The following is a 25,245-nucleotide window of genomic DNA, read 5'->3' as shown; positions in this document are numbered from 1 at the left end:
CAGAAAAATTACAAGCAAGGATATTGCAACAGTAATCCAAAATATCCCAAAAACAGATCTCAAGATCAGACATTGTATATGAAACAGAGACACACTATGGGGCAAGGGGGCGGGGGCAGGGAAAGGAGGGATTGGGTCAAAATAAGGGGGTTGCAATTGTATGGGGAATATAAAAATAAAAATTAAATTAAAAAAAAAAGAAAACAAACAAAAAAAAGATCAGACATGGTCACTAGTGAGTTCTATCAAAACTTCAAAGATGAACACAGACCTACCCATCTCAACTCTTCAAAATAATTGAGCAACAGAGAATGTCACCAAACAAAGTTTATGGCCAACATTAACTTGATACCAGAAGCAGAGAACAACATCACAAAAAAGAAAGCTACACACCAATATCCCTGATGAACATACTTGCAAAATTCCTCAACAAAATTGTAGCAAACCTAATTTAATAAAAAGAATCACACTTTCTGACCAAGTGGAATTTATCCCGGCAACACAAGAATGGTTCAACATTTGAAAATCAATCAATGAGATTTCAGCTCATACCAGTAAGTTGGCTATTATCAAAAAGTCAAGAAATAATAAATTTTGGTGATGATCAGGGGACAAAGGACCCTTGTGCATTATTGATAAGAATATATTTGGGGGCCTCCCCAGTGGCGCAGCGGGTGGAGCACAATGTTGTGAAGCTGTCCGCAGCCTCTGCAATGACGATTCGATTCCCGGATGGCCAAGGGAGATAACCACATGGAGCGGCAGGCCTCTCCTGCCTCGCCCGCTGGTCCCCTCAGCAGTGTGTTTCAGTAAATCCACCTGTTCTGCTCCCCACTCTGTCTCTGTTGAATCCTCTTACCCTCCCGCACCACTGGCCTGTACCCCAGTTCCTGTATAAATAAAAATAAATCTTTTTTAAAAAAAGAATATATTTGGTGCAGCCACTTTGGAAAATTTGTTCCTCAAAAAAATAAAACAGGGGCCTCCCTGGTGGCGTAGTGTTTGAGTGCTGGCTTGTGAAGCTGCCTGCAGCCTCTGCAGCACTTGTTTGATCCCCAGACGCCAGGCGAGGGTCCCACATAGCACACAAACCTCTCCTGCCACCCGCTGCTCCCCTCAGCAGTGTACTTTGTCAGTCTCCCTGTTCTGCTCTCCGCTCTGGCTCTGGTGAATTCTCTCACCCTCCCCCACTTCTGACTGTACCCAGTGCTTGTATAAATAAATAAAATAAATCTTTTAAAAATAATAAAATAAAATAGGATTACCATAAGGTCCAGTAATTCCACTTCTGGGTATTTACCTGAATAATATAAAAACACATATTCAAAAAGAGATATGTCCCCTATTTTCACTGCAGCACTACTTACAAGATCTGAAGTATGGAACAACCCAAGTCCAAGAGGAGAGATGACTGGATTAAGAAAATGTGATAATAATAACATCATTCTTTTTAAAAAAAAAGATTTATTTATTTATGCACACAAGAACTGGGGTGTAGGCCACAGGTGAGGGTGGTGAGAGGATTCACTGGAGAAAGCGGGGAGCAGAACAGGCAGATCTACTGAAATACACTGCTGAGGGGAGCCACTGGCGAGTCAGGAGAAGTCTGCTGCACCATGTGGGTAGCTCCCTGGTCTGCCAAGGATGGAATTCATGTTGCAGTGTCTGGCAATAGATGATAGCATTGTGTCTTTAACCCTGGGCTACCAGGGAAACCCTAATCACATCTTTCTTAATGGTGAAAAATTGAAAGTCTTCCCTTTAAGATCTGGACCAAGACAAAATGTCCACTCTCACCACTGTTTTTCAATATAATACTGGAAGTCCTAGCTAGAGCAATTATGCAAGAGAAGGACATACAATGAACAAACATTGGAAGGGAAGAAGTAAAACTATCATTATTTGCAGGCATTATGATAATATAAAGAGAGAATCATTAAAAATCCACAGGAAAATTTAATTAAAACAGTAAACCAGCTTAGTAAAAAAGCAGTTTACAAAATCAATACACAAAAATTAGTAACCTTCCTATATGCAAACAATCAGTCTGATGAAGAAGAAATTAAGAAAGCCATTCCAACTACAGTTGTACCCAAAAATTAAATACCTGGGAATAAACCTAACAAAGGAGGTGGAAGACATATAAAAGGAAAATTACAAAACACTGTTAAAAGCAACAGAAGAAAACACAAAGAAATGGAAGAATATTCCCAACTCATATGTCAGAAGAATTAACGTTATCAAAATGGTAATTTTACCAATAGCAGATTTAATGCCATTCCAATAAAAAATCTCAATGTCATTTCAAAGAAATAGGACAAATATTACTGAAATTCCTGTGGAATCCCCAAAAACCTTGGAGAGCCAAAGCTCTCCTGACAAAAAGGGGAAGAAAGGAGGTATTGCACTTCCAGAACTCAAACTACAAAGCCATAATAATAACAATAGTGTGGTACTGGAACAAAAACAGACACAGACCAATGGAATCAAATCGAAAGCCCAGACATAAAACCACACACATATGATCAACTAGTTATAATAAAGGAGCAAATAATAGAAACTGGACAAGGAGACGCTTTTCAATAAAAGGCGCTGGGGAAACTGGACAGCCACGTGCGAAGGAATGGAACTAGAGGACTATCTCACGCCACAGAAAAACCAACTCAATATAGATACAAGACTTGAATGTAAGACATGAAACCATAAAATATATAGAAGAAAACATAAGTAAAACACTCCATCACATACACTGCAGAAACATCTTTGTCGTTACTTGTTTTTTTGATATATGCCATTCTTACTGGTGTAATGTGGTATCTCAGTGTAGTTTTGATTTGCATTTCCCTGATGATAAGGGATGTTGAACATTTTTTCATATGCCTGTTGGCCATTTGCATTTCCTCTTTGGAGAAATGTCTTTTGAGTTCTTCTGCCCATTTCTTGACTGGATTGTTTTTTTTTTTTGTTTTTGTTGAGCCATGTGAGTTCTTTGTCTATCATTGTGATCAGTCCCTTATCAGTTGAATGGAGTGCAAAGATTTTTTCCCAATCAGTGGGGTGTCTCTCTGTTCTGGTTAATGTCTCTTTTGCTGTGCAGAAGCTTTTCAGTTTGATGTAATCCTAGGTGTTTGGGTAATGAGTCTTTAAAGATGTTTCTGAGATGTATGTCTTGTTGTGTTTTACCTATATTTTCTTCTATATATTTTATGGTTTCAGGTCTTATGTCCAGTTCTTTTATCCAATTTGAGTCGTTTTTTGTGCACGGTGAAAGGTAGTGGTCTAGTTGCATTTTTTTGAATGAGGAGGTCCAGTTTTCCCAGCACCATTTATTGAATAAACTGTCTATGTTCCATTGTATATTCTTTGTTCCTTTGTCAAAGATTAGTTGTTCATATACCCCAGTTCTTGTATGCATAAACAAATAAATCTTTAAAAAAAAATGGGCAGGGAGTCAAAAAGACACTTCTCAAAAGAAGAAATGTGAATGGCCAGTAGTCAAATGAAAAACATAACCTATTGTCAAGGAAAGGTATATCAAAACCACAATAAGATACCACCTCACACCTGTGGGAATGGGCATATTAAAAAACAAACAAACAAACAAACAAAAAAAAAAACGAACAGAAACAACAATCCTGGCAATGACATGAAGAAAAAGGAACCCTATTACACTGCTGGTGAGAATGCAAACTAGTCCAACCACGATGGAAAGCTGTGTGGAAATTTCTCAAAACATTAAAAATAGATCTAACATATGATACAGAGATTCAACTACTAGGAATCTACCCAAAGAGCATAAAAACACTAATTTGAAAGGAACCTGCACTCCTATATTTATTGTGCACTACTAACAATAGCTAAGATATGGAAACAACCAATATGCCCCAAAACAGATGAGTGGATCAAGAAGATGTGGTATATATACACAATAAAACAGTAATCAAAAATGATAAGCTCATGCCATTTGCAACAATGTGGATGGAGTTGGAAGGGATTATGCTAAGCAAAACAAATCAGAAGGAAAAAGATAAATAGCAGAAGTTTTCACATATAAGTGTAATACAGAAAAACTGAACAAAGGGTCAGGAAAAATCCACAACTGCAAACTGACCATAGCTCTGAGGCATACAGGGGAGGAGAGGAAGAGGATTCAAAAGAGGGAGGGAAGAGCACAAGGGTCTGTGGTGATGGATCATGGATGCTGTGATGGGGGGAGACTTATGGGGACTACACCTGGGAAAGAAATTAAATATTGTATTAAAATGAATAACAATGTTAGAAAATTAATTAATTAAAATAAAAAAAAGAAACAGTGATAGATAGATAGATAGATAGATAGAAAGATAGATAGATAGATAGATAGATAGATAGATAGATAGATAGAAGAGTATACAGATTTTAAAAAAGGATGAAATCTTCATTTTAAAAAACATGGCTAGAATTTGAGGCAATTATGATGAGTCAAATGGAGAAAGACAAACACCTTATGAATACACACATTTATGGATTGTGAGGGGGGAAAAGCATCAACAAACCTTTATACTCAGCAAAAAACAAACCTTTATAATCAGACTCCCCCTTTATAATCCCAGAAAAATGGCATCACCAAAGAGGAAGAAGGGTAGAGGGAACAGCTTGGTGTAGGATTGCAACTGCACTTTTAGTAGTTGCTAGGATGAGAAACTGAGCACCTAAAATCTATACAGTGTGTAAATTAATGTTACCTCCATGTTAAAAAGGAAATTTATCCAACCTGTACCCAGTCAGAGCCCTTGACCTGAGGAGGCCTGGGAAGGACAGGACAGGACTGTGCTGTCCTCAGGAGCCCCCTGCACCTCCAAAGAGCCACTTCTCACCTGTGCTGCCCCTGCTTTGCCTGAGCCCCTCCTCTCTCACCTGGACACACACAGACTAGTCTCTCTTGCCACCCCCAGTCTGGGCCCCTTTCACCTGGGAGCTGAACCAGGTCCTGCTCTGCTCACAGTCTGGCAGGGGCTCTGCAGCCCCTCAGTCACCCCCAGCCCCACAAGGTGACCCTTCCCAGGCCTTGACACCCATTCCTGTGTCCCTCCCTCTCCCTCTGCACCAGCTGATCCTCACCCCCTCTGTCCTCGCACCCCTGGCACTATCCAGCTCCCCACAGGCTATTACATCCATGGGACCCTCACTCCCAGTACCCGGCCCCCAGGGCTTTGCTCCCATCCCACCATCACACTGGCCCCCTTGATGGACACAGCTGCCCCCACCTGCCCCTCCCTCCCCTGTTGTCTACCTGCTCTCAGCCTGTCCCTCCTCTCAGCCCCTCTACAGATGGGGGTGAGGTGGGTTTCTTTTTGTTATTCACTGTCTCCTGCAGGAGGCAGCTCTCTGAAGGTGGGGTCTATCTGTTTGTACACAACACCGAGCACATGGCTGATACCCTATGAATACTGGTGGAATGCAATGAATTAGTGACTCACAAGTTTTTCCAATAAAATAAACTCAAGGAAAAAAATGAGGGGAATGGTCTTTTCAAATTTTTGACAGCTGATGTTGTGAGACTCACTGTAGCAGGAAGTTTCCCAAGCCTGTGGCTTGGGGGAGTCTGATGCTTAGTTTCTGTTGTTTTCCCAAGCCTGCTGCTTGGGGAGTCTACCGCTTTGATTCTGCTGAAGATGATGATACCAGAATTGTCAGGCCTAGTCTCCCAGCCAGGAACAGATCCCAGGCTGCAGGGGCAGCTCTGAGTCCCAGCCACTAGACCCCCACGGGTTGGTGTTTCACGAAGCCGCAGCAGGAACATCGCAGATGCTGAGGCAAGAAAGCAAGAAGAGGCAGGTTTGTTTAAAGAAAGAAAAAGTTTATTGAGGAGAAAAAGAACAGAAAGAAAGTGGGACTTTTACAGGGCAGGGAGAGGGGCAGCCCAGACCCCGCAAACCTGCCTATTCTATATGGATTCTGCCATCCGCTGTATAAACACACAACATATGAGACTTTAATGGGAAGGAACTTTAATACAACTGGGAAACAATACAGGAAAGGCAAAGAATCTAGTTTCTAAATCAAGCAAAGTTACCCATCCCCTCGTGGGTAAAACTCCATCCATATGGGATGGAGCAAGGCCACAAAGCCTGCCACAAGTCTAAAGCATCTTCCAGTGGGGACCCACAGAAAAGGGTCAGAAACAACCAGAAGGAAAAGAGAAAAATCAAAATCAAGATAAAAGCTGCCATTGTCACCTCCCACAGGTCTCACCCACATCTGTGTCACCCAGTCCACGACCAAAAGACAAGCGCAGTTTCTTCACGTGTCTCTCCATTCCATGTGCCTCCTCCTGGTATCCTCCTGGCTCTCCATCCTGCTTCCTTCCTTCCTCAGTCTCCTCTGCAGCTTCTTTTCCTGCTCAGCTCCACCCTCCATTTGGGTGGGGCAGGGAAACTGGAACCTCCCCCTTTCCTGGGTACCACCCTGTTACAGGACTCCCAGGCCATGAAACCAGGTCAGGGAGGGCAAGGAAGCCAAAATGGAGTCGTGTCTCAGGGAATATACACCTTCTTTCCCTCATTATTCTAAAGATCCACCAGTCTCTTTGTGAATGGTTAGTTCTTGGTTATCTTACTTAATCTGCTACTGTGCAGGGGATCTTTACATTCCTTATCTAACAGGTTTGTCTTTCCCCATTTGTTGCATTTTCCCCCTTGTTTGATAGATTTAGCTTTATGGCCCAGTCTCCCAAATGCGCACCCCTGCATTTTAGGGAAGAGAAAGTTAAACATCAGCTATTGAAGAAAAACAGGCTGCCGCCCACCTGTCTTAGTGGTGACCCCTTCCCATCTCCTCCTTGCATAAATATCCCTGCACTCTGACAAAGTGGAGGACGGTGGTCCACCAGGCGTGAGTCTGCTGCCCTTCTAATTTGTCCATAAATTAAACCACTCTCCATTTCCCCAAACTCCACCTCCTTGTATCACCTGAGGGAAACCAAGAACAGCATTAACAATGTTGTCCTTGGCCCTGGGATGTTTATTATTCCCAGTGGAATTGTTAGGAGGAAAAGGATGTCCTAAAGCTAATTCCATACAGGCTTTGTGGACTCCACCCCCACCCCAGACCAAAGCCAAAAGACACTGGGAACTCCAAATCCCATCAGCACAAAAGGGAAGGTTGCTGGGACCTGAGGGTGGGGTTAAACAGCCAGGTTTGGTAAAACTGAACATGTGGACTTTGGAGAAGATGCCCCATTTTGCCTCCCCGCCAGCTCGCAGCATTTGACCAGCTCTGAGAGTGCCTTTGGGTTTCCAGGTTGGTGGATCGGGTAGGACGCATTAAAGACTTTATTTCCCTATTTTCTCCCTGAGTTGTACATTTCTTTAATTCCCTTTCCCTTGTAAATAAACCTTTTATTAACCTTTTGTGTGTGCCTGTAGTGGAGTATTAATAAGTCCCTTTTAAGCACGCGGGTGAGGACCCACAGCCAGGCAACCCGTTTTATATCGGGGTTGCTCCGTAACAATTTGGGGCCCAACGTGGTTTCCAAGCTTCACCCGTGGCTGACCAGCCCAAACTAACAGAATTAGTTACATTCCTCTTGCTACCCTTATCTCTGAAGCCTTTCTTAATTCTCCCGAGGTCCCCACCTGCAATGTCCCTAAAACTGCCTAATTACCCTAACTTGCCCTTGGATTCAGTAAGAAGTTTCTGGGTGTACTACACTGCTTGTTCATGACACCCTTGAACCCCATTCCTGAACAATCAAGAATACTATGATGGATGGGATAACAAGTTTCCTCATACCAACTGTATAAAACCTTGCCATTCTTGTTTTGGGGTGCTCAGCCCTTTGGGGAGTGATCCCACTGAGCTGTCAGTGTGACAATTAAATCTCTCTCTCTCTACCTCTCTGAGTGTCCTCTGATTTCCCTGGGAAATTGCCCTAACAACACCATAAACCCCACAGTGAGCAATTGTCATTCCTCCCCATCATGTTATAGCTCAGTGACTGCTCTTTTATTCCCAAAGATTTATTTACTTATGCATACAAACACTGGGGTACAGGTCAGAGGTGTGGGAGTGAGAGGATTCACCAGAGACAGAGTGGGGAACAGAACAGATTGACTGAAATACACTGTTGTGGGGAGCAGCGGGCTGGTGAGTCAGGAGAGGTCTGCTTCACCACGTGGAACAACTCCCTGGCTGGGGATTGAACTCATGCTGCAATGCCTATGGATAGCTTACAGTGCTGAGTCCTAACCCCATGAACCACCAGGGAGGCCCCTCAGTTACTGCTCTTAACTGTGTCATCACATGAGTGGTTGAGAGCACCCCCATCTTTCTTGAGCCAGGGCCCCCACACAGCCATCCTTCCTGAAGGACTAGCTTCTAGATCCTCTGGGCCCCACCCACCCAAGGGAGACACAGGAACTGGGGGAGACACACTCACCTTGGGAGCCCCCGGGGGGCAGCTGGAGGAGGATCAGCAGGCAGGGGAGGAGGCAGAGCACAGAGCTGGGGCAGGAGCAGGGCACCATCTCCTCAGGGCTGGGGAGAGACAGGGCAGGAGGTAGCCAGGTCCACACAGAGGAGTAGGACAGCCAGGAGATCTGGGCTCAGGGGGAGCAGGGCCCAGGGACCCTCACCAGCAGGAGCAGGGCCCTTCCTGGTGACCCTTTAGGCCCAGAGACCAAGGACAGACCTGGCTCTCTTCAGGGTTTCTGACTAGATACCATGAGGTTTATTGGTGTATCCCTTCCCTTCCCACTCCATAGAACCCACACCCCAGACTCTCTGCTCAGAGAACTTGGGCCCAGTGTGGAACCAAGCATAAGTATTTTTAGCCATTGCTTTGTCATTTTGTGTGTAACTGCCATTTTAGAATTTCAGGTCTTGCTGTCCCGGGAAAGACTGCATTCCAGAGATAGTTTCAGAAATTGGAGCTGCAGGCTGGAGCAGCATCTTGTCCTGGCCAGTCAGCTTAGAATGATAGCCAGGCAAAGTTGGAGAACGCATCCTTGTAGCCAATGAGTAACTGCCAGCATAATTTAACCTTATTAAAAGACCCCTGCTTCCTTTGTTCGGGGCTCTCGGTATCTGCCACTGTGTTGGTAGGTGCCGTGAACCTGGACTCAAATCTGAAATAAACTCTCTTTTGTATTTGCATCGGCTGTCGTTGGATTCTTGGAGGCTATGCTCACCGAGTTTGCTGATCTTGGGCACAACACCCAGCACCTGGGCCTGGGGTGCAAACTGCCCTCCCCCACCATCATCACACCCTGTCACTCACCAGGACAGAAGTACAGACCCAGGCCCCCATGAAGGACAGGCCAACACCTGCTTGTGGTCCTGTCCCCCTCAGTGTGAGCAGGTGTCCCTGAGAAGCCTCAGGACACACGACACTGTCCCCAAGGAGTCGGGATACCCCCATAGACCCCTGTCCTCCTCTGACTGCTTGTTCAGCTCACCTGAAGGTCAGTCCCTCCCCAGCCCTGACCTGCCAGGGCCAAGGACAAGGTCCTGCCCCAAACACAGCAGGAGCCAGGTCAGATCCCCACTGAGGGCTTCCTCCTCCTTTCCTACTGGGAGCCATGCTACTCATGTCGTCTTGTTAGGGGGAAAAGGATGTCCCAAAGCTAATTCCATATAGGCTTTGTGGACTCCACCCCCACCCCAGGCCAAAGCCAAAGCCAAATCCACTGGGAACTCCAAATCCCATCACCAGCAAAGGGAAGGTGGCTGGGACCTGAGGGTGGGGTTAAGCAGCCAGGTGGATATAAAAAGGCAGACACGTGGGCTTTGGGGGATCCCCATTTTGGCTCTCCGCCAGCTCGCAGCGTCTGGCCAGCTCGGAGAGTGACTTTGGGTTTCCAGGTCGTCGGATCGGGTAGGACGCATTAAAGACTTTATTTCCCTATTTTCTCCCTGAGTTGTACATTTTCCTTATTTCATTTTCCCTTGTAAATAAACCTTTTATTTACCTTTTGTGTGTGTGCCTATAGTGGAGTATTCATAAGTCCCTTTTAAGCACACGGGTGAGGACCCACAGGCAGGAACCCGTTCAATATAGGGGTTGCTCTATAACAGCTTCGGGGTTGCTCTGTAACAGTCTGACAAAGGTCCGGGCATGGGGCAGATTCCTGAAAAGTCAGGAATGTCCTTAGCTGACTCCTAGATTCTCCTAATTTGTTTATGGCTAGTTTCTACCATTGTTAAAATACACATTTAAAAGTAAAACTACAAATGCTGTTTCATCAATTACTGAATAACCAATTTGATGACAAATGGCACTGCATGATACAAATATTACATTTTTTATAAAATTAGTAGTTCTCTGCCAAAAGGCAGCAATTCAACATTCGGCCTTACATTAACAAGTGAAAAAACTTCTGGGAACAAAAGGCTGTAAACATCCCTTGGCCAAGTCTTTAATATGGAGAGGTGGGCTTTTGAGGCAAGGGGTAATTAGAGAAGGAAATTCTTTTACTTTAAAGTTAAAGATAGGGCCTCCCCGGTGGCGCAGCGGTTGAGCACTGGGTTGCGAAGCTGCCCGCGGCCTCTGCGGCGCCAGTTCGATCCCCGGCTGCTCCCCGGCTACCAGAGGAGGGTCCCACATGGCGCGCAGACCTCTCCTGCTGCCCGCTGCTCCCCTCAGCAGTGTACTTCGGTCCTTCTGCCTGCTCTGCTCCCCACTCTGGCTCTGGTGAATTCTCTCACCCTCCCGCGCTTCTGACTGTACCCAGTGCTTGTATAAACAAAAACAAACAAACAAATAAATAAAAACATGCCTCTATTAAAAAAAAATCTTAAAAAAAAAAATAAAGTTAAAGATAGCAGTTGGGTGGGAGACACAAGCCATGCTCCAAGTGTAAGAAAATTCCTAATAAGCCAGGAGGCACCCTAGCCGACTTAAGCAAAATTCCTCCTGTTTGTTTAGGGCTAATTCCCCTGGATGTGACAATTGGTATGGTAGCTGTTAGAGTATGCATTCAAGAATAAGTCAACAACAATTTTGTGACTGGTTGAGCTAATAACCATGGCAGCACAAATAATGCACTTGGAAATAGTCAATGTTACAACTACTGATATGTCATGTATTAACCATTTTGGGAACCAAAAGCTATAACCATCTCAGGCCCTGCCTCCCATGAAATGTTTGTAGTCCTTTAAAACAACAATCAGCAATCTTACCAAAAAAGGAATTTTCCCTTGATTTTAAAGTTAGATTTGGAAACTAGGCTGACTAGTTAAGTAGAGGAGTAATAGGTAGAAAACTCTTTTGTTAGATTAGAATTCCTCCCTTAATTGAGAGCTTGGGATGAGGGAAGAGTCAGTGCATCCCCATCCCCCAGGTAACTCCCTGCCCTTTGTCTCCCCTAGCCCTCAGTTAATCCTTCACTATGGCAAACATAGAAATGTTAGTTGCAGTCACATAAGGTTTTGCTAGTGATAAAATGACTGTTTGGTTGTTTAAGGTAAATGACTACTCTAAGAACACTTTTGTTTAGCAACTGTGCCTTCTTTAAATCAAAAAATAATAAATGCCACGACGTCTGCAGGAGGAAAAATAGACCCTTGGCTGCTCTTGAGAAAGATGTGATGACTGTTATCTTCCTGCCTTAATGCATATGCTTATGCACTCTCACAGTTTGCTTGAAATGTATAAATAAAGGGCTGCTGAGACCCTCAGCAGGATGATGCCTGCACCCTGATCAAGTGTTTGCATCAACTCAAATTTGCCTCCTCCTCATTCTCTACAATTGCTCCGACGCCATCCCATCCTTCAGGAACCCCTGACACCCAGGCTGCTGCGGCTGGCTCACAGCACTCTCCAGCTCTGGGGGGGGGGGGGGGAGGATTCCTGCCTCTGGGTGATGGACCCGGTGGGACAGAAAAGCAGGAAAGGGAAAGTGAGTCCAGGCCAGAGAAAACACCCACTGGCTGGGAATTGGGGAAAAGCAGATGATGGTCCTGGGAGGGCAGATTCTGGGGACTGACTGTGAGTCCCCTCTGGACTGAGTTACTCTCTGTGTAACCATCTTGTTCAAGTCTCTTAACCTTTCTGCCTCAGTTTCCTCATCTGAAAAATGGAGATAGTAACAGCATCTTCCTTCCCAAGGCTGGAAAAAGAATCACATGAAGTTGTATTGGAAGAGTCACTAATGTCATTAGAACAGGGTCTGCCCCAGTGAGTGTTACAGACACATTGTTGAAATAAGTGAAGTACAGCCCTCAGTGAGGTTGTGCTGGGTCTTCTTAGAGCTGCACGATTTCCAAGGCCACCTCCCACCCCACTCCAGCCCCATCACATCCAAAGCTACATCCTTAACAGCCAGCTGCTTCCCACTTTCTTCTTGGAAGACAGCTGTCTTCAAAACGAACATACTTGTTTTGAAAGGGGGAGACTTCTAGAGAATCTCTTGAAGCTTGAGAGGTTTCGGTGTTTCCAGCAGATCCCAAATCTTCCTGCAGAGTTTGAACCAGCAGTTAGCTGCTCAGGAGCCAGACTGGGGGTCAAGAGGTTCTCAAGGCTGAGAGAAGGTGGTTCCAAGGAGAGCAGAGAAACGGAACCTCTTTTGGGTTGAGGGGTGTCTGTAGAGTCCAGCCCTGGGGCCCTAACGAAGCTCTCCCAGTCCAAGGAGTCACCCTTCTCAGATTCTTTCCACCACTTGAAAGTGAAAGCTGAAATGCAATCCCAGCAGACTCCACCCTGCCCTCTGGACAGTGCATCCTGGTTTTCAGCAGGGAAACAGAATCAGAGGAGCCAGCAGAGGGGAAGAGCAGGCACCCGGACACCCCTGCAGACACAGGAGGGGCACCCACCCAGCACCCACTGTTGCGCACCCACCGCTCTCCAGGTTGCTTGACTCCCAGACCCAGAACTAGGGGTGAGTGTGGGGCCCAGTCAAGACTGACACTGAGCCCTGTTTAGGGCTCTGCCTGTGCCCAATGGTGACCACCCCAGTGACCCCATGGCAGCTGTCACCCCACGTGGCAGGGCCTGTGAGGAACCCCCAAGGGAGCCGTTTTTCTCTTCCTCACAACAGCTGACCCAGGAACCCCCACACCCTGGACACCAGGAGTCAGCACTGGGCACCAGGAGCTGCCAGGACCTGGTCCTGCCCACACTGCATGGACAGGGCCTGTGGCTTGTTCAGATGTTAATGTCACCCGAGACCTGGTCACAGTGACCAGACCCTGTCCCTCCAGGACACGGGTCACCAGGAAGGCCCGATTCTTTGTCCCCAAGGAAACCAGGGAGCCTGAGCCTTGCCTCCCCCCTCACTTCCTGTGGTTTCCCCTTCTCAGTGAAGGGCACCTGTGTCCCCCAGTTATCTCTGCCAGAGACTCCAGGGTCATCTTCACAGTCCACTCCCCCAACCAGTCTATTTAAAACTGTCCAATGAATTCAAGATATTTCTCAATCCATGACCCCAAACAGCACCTGTTCCAAGCCACACTCATCCCTCACCTGGCCCAAGCACCTCAAGAGACCACCTGCCCCACCTCCAGCCTCACCTCCTCCAGTTCATTTCCTTCCAAGGCCCTGACCCTCTCCAGTCAGCTCGTGTTAACTCTCTGTCTCATCCCTTCAAGGGATCCCCCTGCTAAAGGAGGGGCTCCCAGGCCTCCCCCTCCCTCTCTGACCCCCTCCCATTGCTCTCCTTCCCAAGGCGGGAATAAGAATTATGTGAAGTTATATTGGAAGAGTCACTAATGTCATTAGAACAGGGTCTGCCCCAGTGAGTGTTACAGACACATCGTTGGAATAAATGAAGGACAACCCTCAGTGAGGCTGTGCTGGGTCTTCTTAGGCGGTACCATTTCCAGGGCCACCTCCAACCCCACTCCGGCCCCATCACATTCTCATCTCCCTCCTTACAGTCAACTGCTCCCCACTTTCCTCTTCTTGGAAGACAGCTGTCTTCAAAACTAATATACCTGCTACGAAAGGAGGAGACTTCTAGAGCATCTCTTGAAGCTTGAGAAGTTTCAGGGTTTTCAGCAGACCCCAAAATCTTCCTGCAGAGTTTGAAGAATTTTTTTTTTTTTCATTTCAGAGGCATGGAGTAGGGCATATCTGTAGGCACTACATATTGAAAGCTAATTCTCAAAGCCTCACATCTAATCTTAACCCCTTTAAGGAAAATATTGATGTAATGTTTGATGAAACCTCAAGAGAGCAAGTTGCTGGTTTGTCAAAGGAAACTGTGAGAGCGACACCTAGTGGATTTACAGACTCTTCACACAAAGAGGGGCTGGGGCGGGGGAGGAGAGGGAGCATTTCCTCCTGTGTGCTGCTCTACATTGCCCCCACCACAGGAATTTTCCATGATCAAATGGACCCCTATATTGATGTTGGAAGGTCTTTTTTTCCCTCCACCAAAACACCCATGTGCACACTCCACCCCCTCTATTCTTGAAATGTTCAAGAATATTAGTGCCCATAGTTTATCATAGTTATAAAATTTGACATCACCTAACTACAGGACACTCGGAAATTTGCTTCATGAACAATGGTTCGTGAGCACCAAATAGTGGGATACCAGTCAGCCATTAAGAATGGTCTTGGGAAAGATGGAGCTTCCATATGATCCAGCAATTCTACTCCTAGGTATTTACCCAAAGGACACAGAAAGAATAATTCACCCCTATGTTTATAGCAGCACTATTTACAATAGCTAAGCTTTGGAAACAACCCAAATGCCCAAAAATAGATGACTGGATCAAGAAGATGTGGTACATATACACAATGGAATATTACTCAGCAATCAAAAAAGTCAACTCATACAATTTGCAGCAACATGGATGGAGCTGGAAGGGATCATGCTCAGCGAAATAAGCCAAAAAGGAAAGAAAAATACCTGATGGTCTCACTCATAGCAGAAATTTACAAACCTAAATAAGGGACCAGGAAAAAAGACTAATAATAATGAAATCAAAATCAACAAGCAACTATAAACCAGAGACACACTGGGGTGGGGGAGGGCAGGAGGGATTAGGGTCAAAATAAGGGGGGGTGGGAATTGTATGGGGACTATAACCAAGATGAAAATGCATACATTGCACAAAAATGAAAAATGATGTAAAAAATATAAAATTAAATAAAATTTTTGAAAAAGAATGGTCTTGGGGGCTCTCCCTGGTGGCACAGGGGTTAAAGTCTCAGTGCTGTCAAGCTAAGACCAGCCAGTGCTCTCTGGCTGCTCCCCTCAGCAGTGTATTTCAATAGGTCTGCATATTCTGTTCCCCACTGTGTCTCTGGTGAATCCTTGCACCTCTGGCCTACACCCCAATTCTTGTATGCATAAATAAAATAAATCTTAAAAGATAAAATGGTATTGGCTCACATGTCTCCTAGGGTGACACACTGAGATGACATCATTTCTGTGGTTTTCCTGCCAAAAAAGTACATAAACTAAAGAAATGTTAGACATACCTAAATTTAAGAATGGATACAAAATAACTAATCTGGATTTTTTAAAAATGTCAATATAGGGGCCTCCCTGGCGGCACAAGGGATTAAGACGCAGCACTATGAAGCAATCCGAAGCCATGAGTTCAATTCCCTGACAGGGAGGTGACCCACATGGCACAGCAGACCTCTCTTCTCTCACCCGCTGCTTCCCTCAGCAGTGTATTTCAGTAGATCTGCCTGTTCTGCTCCCACTCTGTCTCTGGTGAATCCTCTCACCTCCCACATCTCTGGCAGGTACCCCAGTTCTTATATGCATAAATAAATAAATCTTTTTTTTTTAAAAGTCAATATAATGAAAGACAAAGCAAGTCAAAGGTGCTTATCAAAGGAGCCTGAAAAGACACCACTAAATGCAGTCGTTGATTCTGAATCAACTCCTGAAAAACTCATCAAAAAGGACATTATGGACTATTAGTAAATTCTGAATATGGACTGTAGATAGTAGTGCTGTATCCATCTAAGTTATCTGAAATGATGGTTGCACGATGGTTACGTAAATGACTGTTCTCATTCTTAAGAAACTCATACCAATGTATCCATGAATAAGGGACATCTTGTGTGAACTTTCAAATGGCTCCAGAAAAAAAGAAGGTGCATTTAAAGAAATAATGATTTAAAAAAATGGAGTCAGATAGGATCAATGGGTGACCCCAGTGAAAGATATCAAGAATAAATGGTGCTGGGAAAACTGGGTTGCTACATGCAAAAGAATGAAGCTTGACTACTACCTCACACCATGCACAGAAAACAACTCAAAATGGATTAAAGAACTAGACATAAGACCTGAAACCATAAAATAACATAGAAGGAAATATAGGTGAAACACTACATGATATGCACATCAAAGACATCTTTACAGACACATCACCCAAAGCAGTCACAGTGAAGGCAAAGATCAACAGCTGGGACTACATCAAATTAAAGAGCTTCTGTACAGCAAAAGAAACAATAACAAAAAACAAAGAGAAACCTCACCGACTGGTAGAAAATTTTTGCACACAACACTAATGATAAAGGACTGATCACAAAAATCTACAAAGAGCTGATGAGACTCAACAAAAACAAAGAAAATAATCCAGTCAAAAAATGGGCAGAAGAGCTAAAGAGAAATTTCTCTGAAGAGGAAATGCAAATGGCCAACAGGCATATGAAAAAATGTTCAACATTACTTGTAATCAGGGAAATGCAAATCAAAACTACCATGAGATACCATCTTACACCAGTGAGAATGGCACATATTAAAAAAACTAGCAACAACAAATGTTGGCGAGGGTGTGGAGAAAAAGGAACCCTCCTGCACTGTTGGTGGGAGTGCAAACTGGTCCAACCACTATGGAGAGCTGTGTGGAGATTTCTGGACCTACTAAACAGAGCTTCCATATGATCCAGCAATTCCACTCCTAGGTATTTACCCAAAGGACACAGAAACATCAATTCCCAAGAGCACTTGCACCCCTATGGTTATAGCAGCACTGTTTACAATAGCTAAGCTTTGGAAACAACCCAAATGCCCAAAAATAGATGACTGGATTAAGAAGAAGTGGTACATATACTCCATGGAATATTACTCAGCATTCAAAAATGATAAACACATGCAATTTGCAGCAATATGGATGGCGCTGGAAGGGATCATGCTCAACGAAATAAGCCAGAAAGAAAAAGAAAAATACCAGATGGTCTCACTCATAGCAGGAATCTAGAAAACTTAAATAAGGGACCAGGGAAATGAATAACTATAAGAAAGTGAAAATCAAAATCAACAAAAAACTATGAACCAGAGACACTCTATGGGGGCTGCGGGGGTGGGGAAAGGAGGGATTGGGGTCAAAATAAGGGGATTGCAATTGTATGGAGAATATAAAAATAAAATTTATTTAAAAAAATAAATTTATTTGTTTTCACCTGGACATTAGTTGACATCCAAATAAAATATAACTATTGCAAACCACAAAAAAAAGGACAGGGTAGAGAAGGAAAACAGGAATGGGGCAGAAAGACAAAAAAAGAGAAAATGGAAATGGCCTTTAATTTGAGAATCAGCAAGTGAAGTACTGATATGCACTTCGCTGCACTAGTCAGTTATTTTTTATGGCACAAAACAATTAACTCAGAAACTGTTTTTCAATTTTATAAGTAATATGAGATCACATATATATCTATTGGTGAAATATTACATGGACTCATCTGATTCCTCCAAGAATAGATCAGAGAGATAGAAACTTCCAAGAAAAACTTCTCTAAATAAATTTATGTCTCCAGAGATGTCCATACCCTAATTTCAATATGAAAATGTTTATTCTATTGTCTTAGTAGTGTTTATTTAAAATAAAATGGGGGCATGCCTTAAAAAGGGGTTTATCTTAAAATGCGTGAGGTGGGCCTCCCCAGTGGTGCAGTAGGTTGAGCGCAGCACCGTGAAGCTGTCCGCAGCCTCTGAAGCACAGGTTCAATTCCTCGCTGGCCAGGGAGATTCTCACATGGCACAGCAGACCTCTCCTGTCTTGCCTGATGCTCCCCTCAGCTGTATATTTCAGTCACTCTGCCTGTTCTGCTCCTTGATTTGTCTCTGGGGAATTATTTTACCCTCCTGAGCCTCTGGCCTATACCCCAGTTCTTGTATAAATAAAATAAGTCTTTAAAAAAAATAAAATGCATGAGGCATAAATTCAGCAGAGACAGAAATGATGTAAAGACAGCTGTTTGATTCTCACTGGATAGAAATCAATCCCCAGAAGAACCAGTGAGACTTTCTCAGGAGGGGGCCCTTCAGTTTGCAAATGTAGGCTACAGAGTGAGAGGAGACCAGGGATCCCAACCCTCCCAGGTAGGGATCCCCTAATAGAGAAGGAACAGAGGGGAGGCTAAGAGGTGTACCAGGACCCTCAGGGCCACTCACCTGCATACAGCTGGGCCTTCCTCCAGGCTGAAAGGGAACACACAGGTGAGACCTCAGCACAACCACCTGCTCGTGTGGTGCATAGGCCCTGGTCAACCCCTGTTCTGCAAGTGAGACTCTCTAGGGTGTGGGGAGAGAGGCTGAGAGGTCATGACCTCCTTCCCTGTGCAGACAGCAGGGGATTGTGGGAAATCCCCTGGCTCAGGTCAGGAGCCTGCAGGACAGACTGATCCAGCCCTGCATGCTGCTGCTGTGGGGCTTCGGGCAAGTCACTGAAGAGCTCTGGGACTCAAAAACTCCTATTTATCTTACTAATCAGTTTTGCAACAGAGAATCAAATACTATATATGGGAAGATATCTTTTAATGGATTACATTACACATAAATAAGTATTATATTCATTATTTTCTTGCAAATATATCCAGGAAATTTATCTTTCTCAGGTGAAGTATTTCTAGAGATAAACACTCTCTGGGAGATGGAAAGTCCCCTTACCCCTTCCCATGCAGGGTCACCCCGTCCTCTCCCATCACTACTGATCAGCATCTTCTAGGAACAGAGAGAACAGACTCTTCTGGGGTGGGTTTTGAGGAGACAGGGCAGAAGGAGGTCACACTCTTAAACTTCAAGAGCCCACTGATTTATGAAATCTCAGAGCAGCTGGCTTTTCTTTCAACGTCCTGACCAAGAACGAGAGGCATTGAGGACTAGAAATATGGCACGTTGATGGGAAGATCAGGGTTGGGATGAGACCCAGGATGCAGGACACTTCAGGGGTCACCATCCCACCAGGACTCCAAGATATGGGGGGATACAGCAGCCCAATCTGGGAGAGCCCATGGAGCAGGGTACTGCCTCCCATCAGCTCCCACTTCCACTCCATGGATGTGCTTAGACAAGGGGAGGGACCCTGAGCACAGGGGACAGGGACTGAGGACTCCTGGAGCATCACTCACCAGCCAGGTAAGCTGCTTCCTTTGGCCTGAAAAACAACACAGCAAACAGCTGAGATAAAAACAGAATGTCTCCCATGAAGGACATACAAAAAGTTCGGGAGGGAGAGCAGAGCTTACCTAGAATTGCCTGGAGTTCATCTGAAAAAAAGCGAAAAAAAGGTAAGCATAAACTCCATCCCTAAGAAGAAAATTTGTGAGCCTAGAGAACCCACAAAAAAGAACCTCTCTGTGCCCTAGAAGTTCCAACCAGACACCCAATTAGCTAGAATCTCCACTGTCCCCTCTGGAGCTCCTCAGCCACCTGCTCTAAACTCCCTGGACTCAGTCATAGGATTGTCCCTCTCAACACCCACTGCCACACTCTCACCTGGCCCCTGTCCTGCCTTACCTGTGTCCTTCAGTCCCTCCTCCTTGGCCTGTCTGTCCTGCTCCTTAGCCAAGCACAGATTCTTCTCATCCTGCAGCTCCCGCATCTGTGTGGAATGTTCTCTCCAGGTGTAGCAGGCAGCCCTCAGGAGAAGGAGCAGCAGCAAGGGCAGGATCACCAGGAAAACCGGCTTCCAGGGAGAGGCCTGGGGGAAGAAGGGCTCTACAGACAGAGACCCCCACAGAGACCCCATCAGGACACAACCCAGGACAGCCCAGCCCAGCACTCCTGGGGGTGCCAGCCCCTCCCTCTGACCCTGCAGGGAGTGGAGAGGGGGAGCAGCGCTGACCTGGGATGACAATGGCTATGGCCTTCTGGAGCAGGATAGGGTTGAGGATGGAGCAGGTCACGCTCACCACAGAGCTGTCTCTCACCACCAGAGCTGACTCCACACTGAACAGCCCCTCAGTGTTCTTGAGGTAGGCCTCAGAGAACTCGTGTAACTTTTCCCCATGGGGGTCTCTCCACTGCACCTGGGGCTTCGGGAACAAGCCCGAGGCCATGCATACCACGCGTACCCCATCTTCCTCTGGCCCCATGATGTGCACTTGGGGGCAGAGCCCACACCTGCAGAGGGAAAATGAGAGCCAGGTGGGGCAGGACACTCCTGTGCACACCTGCAGGGGAGGCTGTCAAGGTGCACTCTGGGGGTCTGGGGAGACCACTCCTGGGGGAATGAGATTGTCCTGACACAGAGACTAAAAGGAAGGAACATAAGAGGGTGGAAGGGCCTAGGCTCCTCTCCCAACCCTGCAGGTAGAGATGATGCCCACAGGAGAAGGAATGTCACATCTCAGTCTCCAAACATATGAATCGTAAGTATAAATAAATAAAGTATGAACTCTAGATCCATCTAGGAGGAACAAGGCAGGTATCACCAAAATTTTCAAAGGTGTAAGTTAAACTTTGTCATATATATTTTGAGAACACAAATTCATGAGCGAAATTCCCCTAGATAACAGAAAATATTTGTGGAATACATGTGTTTACTTGTTATTCTAAAGTCTACCTTTCTGCCTCTGTATATCACATTTAATGCAACAATTTATTAATAAGTTTTTTTCTAACTCATGAATGAAGAGAAGGATTGAATTACATGGTCCTTAGTTTCTACCCAGCTCCAAAATGCCAGGACCCTAAAATATTTAACATGTCACCAACCTGCCACCTGAAGCTCCAGGCTGGCTTCCTCATGGAAATCTCCATCTTTGAAGCTGCAGGTGTACAGCCCATTGTCAGAGGCCTGGACCTTGTGGATATGCACAGTGGCCACCCCCTTGCTGAGGAATTCCCCCACCAGCGAGGTCCGCCCTGCGTACTAGGCCATTAGCTCCTCATGCCGCTCCTGTCGGTCTTGATAGATGAAAACTGACTCCAAGACATTGGATTGGAACCACCTCAACTCCATGTTCTCTGCACTCATGACTGGGTACAGGGAGCAGGGCAGCGTGACGTCCTCACCCAGCATAGCCACAATGGGGTCTGTGGGGCCAAATGCCTGGAACTTCTCTGTGAACACAGATGTGAGAGACAGAAAGTTTAGGAGACACATACCAAGAGCAGAGAACACACAACTTCAGTAGGGAAGCCCAGGCAGGTGTCTGATGAGAAATTTGCTGACATGAAGGATTGAAGAGTGACAATTCTGAATCTGGGAAAGATCTTCCAATCATACTTGTGTTCCATAATAATGTCAAAGACTCTCCCTCATTCACTGATATACCTGATAGAAACTTCCAAGAAAGACTCTAACTCCATTGTTTTCATCTTTGGCATGCATCAGAATCACAGGAGGGCTATGTAATGAGAGAATGCTGGGCCCTATCCCATATCTGAATCAGTAGATTGGCAAGTACCAAAGAATGTGCACTGCAAAAAAGTTCCTATGGCTATCAGGTAGTGCCAGAGGAGGGTCCTTGCTTCATTTCCCAGAGGATCATCTAGGTTAACCAGTGGAACAGGGCATCCAGAGAATATTGTGCTTGCAGAAAAAGTGGAAGACCTCCTGGACACCAGTCACCAGGCAGACAGCAACAAAAGGGACACAGAGGAGAATCATGCTCACTGAGCAAGAGGTAGGTGGAGAGAGACACTGTGAGGCTGTGTCAGAGATGGGGCTCTGCAGTACAATTTGTGGCATTGCCACTCAACCAGGCACTTGACTTGTGGCCCCAGAGAAGAGAGCTAAACAGTGAGGAGGCACACATCCTCAGCTATGGGGAAATACAGGCACACAACTGGTGCTCCTGGAGACCAGTGAAAACAACAAGGACCCAGAGCTGGATGCACACCCACTCTCCCCCTCAGGACCAGTCCTGCCCTCCTGAAGCTCAGGGACAGTCTGTACATGGCAGAATCTCAAGACTGGAACCAGAGAGTTGGGCTATCAGTTGTGCCACAAACATGAGCCTGCATGGCCCCCCAAAAACATATACACAAGAGGTTAGATGACTACAGGCCCCAAACACATCCTCTGACTCAGCATCTCAAAGATCAGGTCTCCAGAACTGCATAAGCTTAGAGAAACCAAAATCTAAAATCACATAAGTCTACAGTGCCACCTGATGAAAAGGTAGAAGTAGTACAAATCTCTAAATTATTACTATAGATGTTTTAAATAAAATGAAGAAAATCTAAAGCAGAAAAATAAGCACAAAATAGCATGCCACATGGCAACTTGAGGCCTCAGGGGAATATGAAATCACAAGAAGAGAACAACTCTCTAACTGCAACTACAAAGATACGGAAGATGTGATCTTCCTATTGGGTAGAGAGTTCAAAATTGCCATAATATAGAAGTCAGAGATGGAAGAATACATAGAAAAGCTAATAAAATAGCAGGAGAAATAAAATTAGTTAACAAAAAATAGAAATTGAAGCCTAAATAGCAAAATAATAGAGATGTAGCATATAAAAAATGCTCAACAAAATGTTAGCAAAACAAATTAAAAATACATTAAAAGGATGACACATCATGATGGAGTGGGCTTTATCCCAGCAAAACATGAATGGTTCAAAATTTGAAAATCAATCAGTCAGATTCACACCAGTTAGAATGGCTATGATCAAAAAGTGAAGAAATAAAGTCAGTGAGGATTAGGAGATAAAGTACCTTTGTGCACTGTTGGTGGGAATGTAGCTGGTGGTCCACTTTGGAAAACAGTTTGATGGCTTCCAAAATAATAAAAATAGAATAACCACATGATCCAGTGCTGCAGGGGGCCTTGTTGCCCCAGCCAGATAAGACACTGGCAAGCAGCAAAGCTAAAGGACCTCACACCATGGGGCTGAAGGTTCCTTGTGCCTCACTCCTTGGGGCTGAAGATCTAACATCCCTTTATTTTTTGTTCTTGGTGATAAAAAGAGAAAAATTTCCCAAAAAGTACATTTGGCAATAAATTACATGTATCAGCAGACTGTAAGTGAATGGCATGGAAAATTATCTGTTTAGAAATTAGTTATTAAACAATTTGGCCCACTTGACAATGGGAGACAATTTATTGTATATATCTGACAAGCAATTCAGCACAACTATTATAGTAAATCCTTCTTTTGCTTTTTCAGAAGTTTCTTAGGAAAGTTTTTAAATGAAGTTAACTGTGTTAAGAAATTTCTAGGTAGAAAAAAGTTTGATAGCTGAGAAGCAGCTGGTCTCTGGCTGAAGGCCATGTGAATAGAAGAGTCTTTTGATGCTTAGGCTTTAGCTGATAGGGATGCACTGGCGACTGTCCACTGTCTTAGGTAATTGTCTAGCTGAAATAATAAGTTTTAGTGTAAGGTTTGGTTTTTTTATCTATTAACCTTGAAGGCTACCGTAGGAGCCAGTAGTCCATGGGAATATAATACACTAATTGTTTTTGCTTTGCACATAATGATGTATATTTTTTTCTGATTACTAATAATAAATAAATAAAGACCTGCTGAGTCTCTCGGCAGAAGAGACTTGCACCCCATCCAGTATCAGTGTCTCCTCAATCCCCTTCCCTTCAGCCCCTAATGTGTCACCTAGGCCGTCTCATCCTTTCAGGAACCCCTGACATGACATTTTGCCGGAGGCTGGTCCCCAGCAATCCAGTAATTTAACCCCTGTCTATTTGCATGAAGAATATGAAGATATTTATTCAAAAAGAGACAAGCCCCCGACTTTCACTGCAGCACAATAGCCAGTACAATAGCCAAGATATGGAAATAATGCAAGTGCTGGGGATTAAGCAAATACATATAAAAAACACAATGGAATCAGACTAGACACTTAAAAAAAGATAAAATCATATCATTTTCAGATATATGAAACAAACACAAACATTTTCCACAAACACAACGACAAAAAACCTTGAGACTCTGGCAAAAACATGGCAGTCACTAGAAGGGAAGGGGGTGGAAGGAATAGGTTGGTGGAAGATTGTGATTCGGTTTTCAGTAGTGGTGAGTGAAATATACAGGTGTTGGTGTGAGAAATTATAGATCTAAAATCTAAATGCTGTATAAATTAATGTTTCCTCAACTTAAAAAAAAAGTTTCCCCCAGCCCACACTCACTCAGAGCCCTTGGTCTAAGGAGTCCTGGGAAGGACAGGACAGGACCTCAGGAGCCCCTGTACCTCCAAAGAGTCACTTCTCACCTGTGCTGCCCCAGCCCAGCCTGAGCCCCTCCTCTCTCACCTGGACACACACAGACTAGTGCCTCCTGCCACTCCCAGTCTGGGCCCCTTTCATCTGGGAGCTAAACCAGGTCCTGCTCTGCTCACAGCCTGGCAGGGGCTCCCCAGCCCCACAGTCACCCCAAGCCCCACAGGGCCACCCCTCCCCAGGCCTCTGACACCCACTCCTGTGTCCCTCCCTCTCCCCATGCTCCATCTGATCCTCTCCCTCTCTGTCCTTGCACACCTGGCATCAGCCATCTCCCCACAGGCTGTTCCCTCCAGTGGAACCCACTTCTAACACCCCTCCCCAGGACTTTATCCCTCCCACCATCTACACTGACCCCCTTGATGGACACAGCTGCCCCCACAAGCCCCTCCATCCCCTGCTGCCCGACCTGCTCCCTGCCTGTCCCTCCTCTCAGCCCCTCTGCAGGTGGGGGTGGGGTGGGTTTCTTGTCTTTATTATTCACTGTCTCCTGCATGAAAGCATCTCTCTGAACAGAGTAAACATTTTGTATACTTACTACTACATATCTGATACCAAAGCAATGAATAAATGATTCACACCTGTTTGTGATACAAATAAATCAAAAGCAAAAGATAGTTCACATTTTTGACAGGTGACATTTTTAAATGCCACAAACCCTTGACTGAGCATTTGTCATCTCTCCCCTCATGTTATAGCTCAGGGACTGCTCTTAACTGTGTCATCACACTAGTAGTTGGGAAGCACCCCAATCTTTCTAGAGCCAGGGCACCCACACAGCCATCCTTCAAGGAAGAGCTCCCAGAGCCCCTGGGCTTCACCCACCTGAGGGAGACATAGGACAGGGAGGGACACACTCACCTGGGGGCCACCCCAGGGCGGGGGGAGCT

Source organism: Talpa occidentalis, unplaced genomic scaffold, assembly GCF_014898055.3.
Source record: "Talpa occidentalis isolate TD23 unplaced genomic scaffold, MPIMG_talOcc4v2.1 talOcc4.2, whole genome shotgun sequence".
In the NCBI taxonomy this organism is placed as follows: domain Eukaryota; kingdom Metazoa; phylum Chordata; class Mammalia; order Eulipotyphla; family Talpidae; genus Talpa; species Talpa occidentalis.
Note: the sequence above shows the minus strand (reverse complement) of the source record.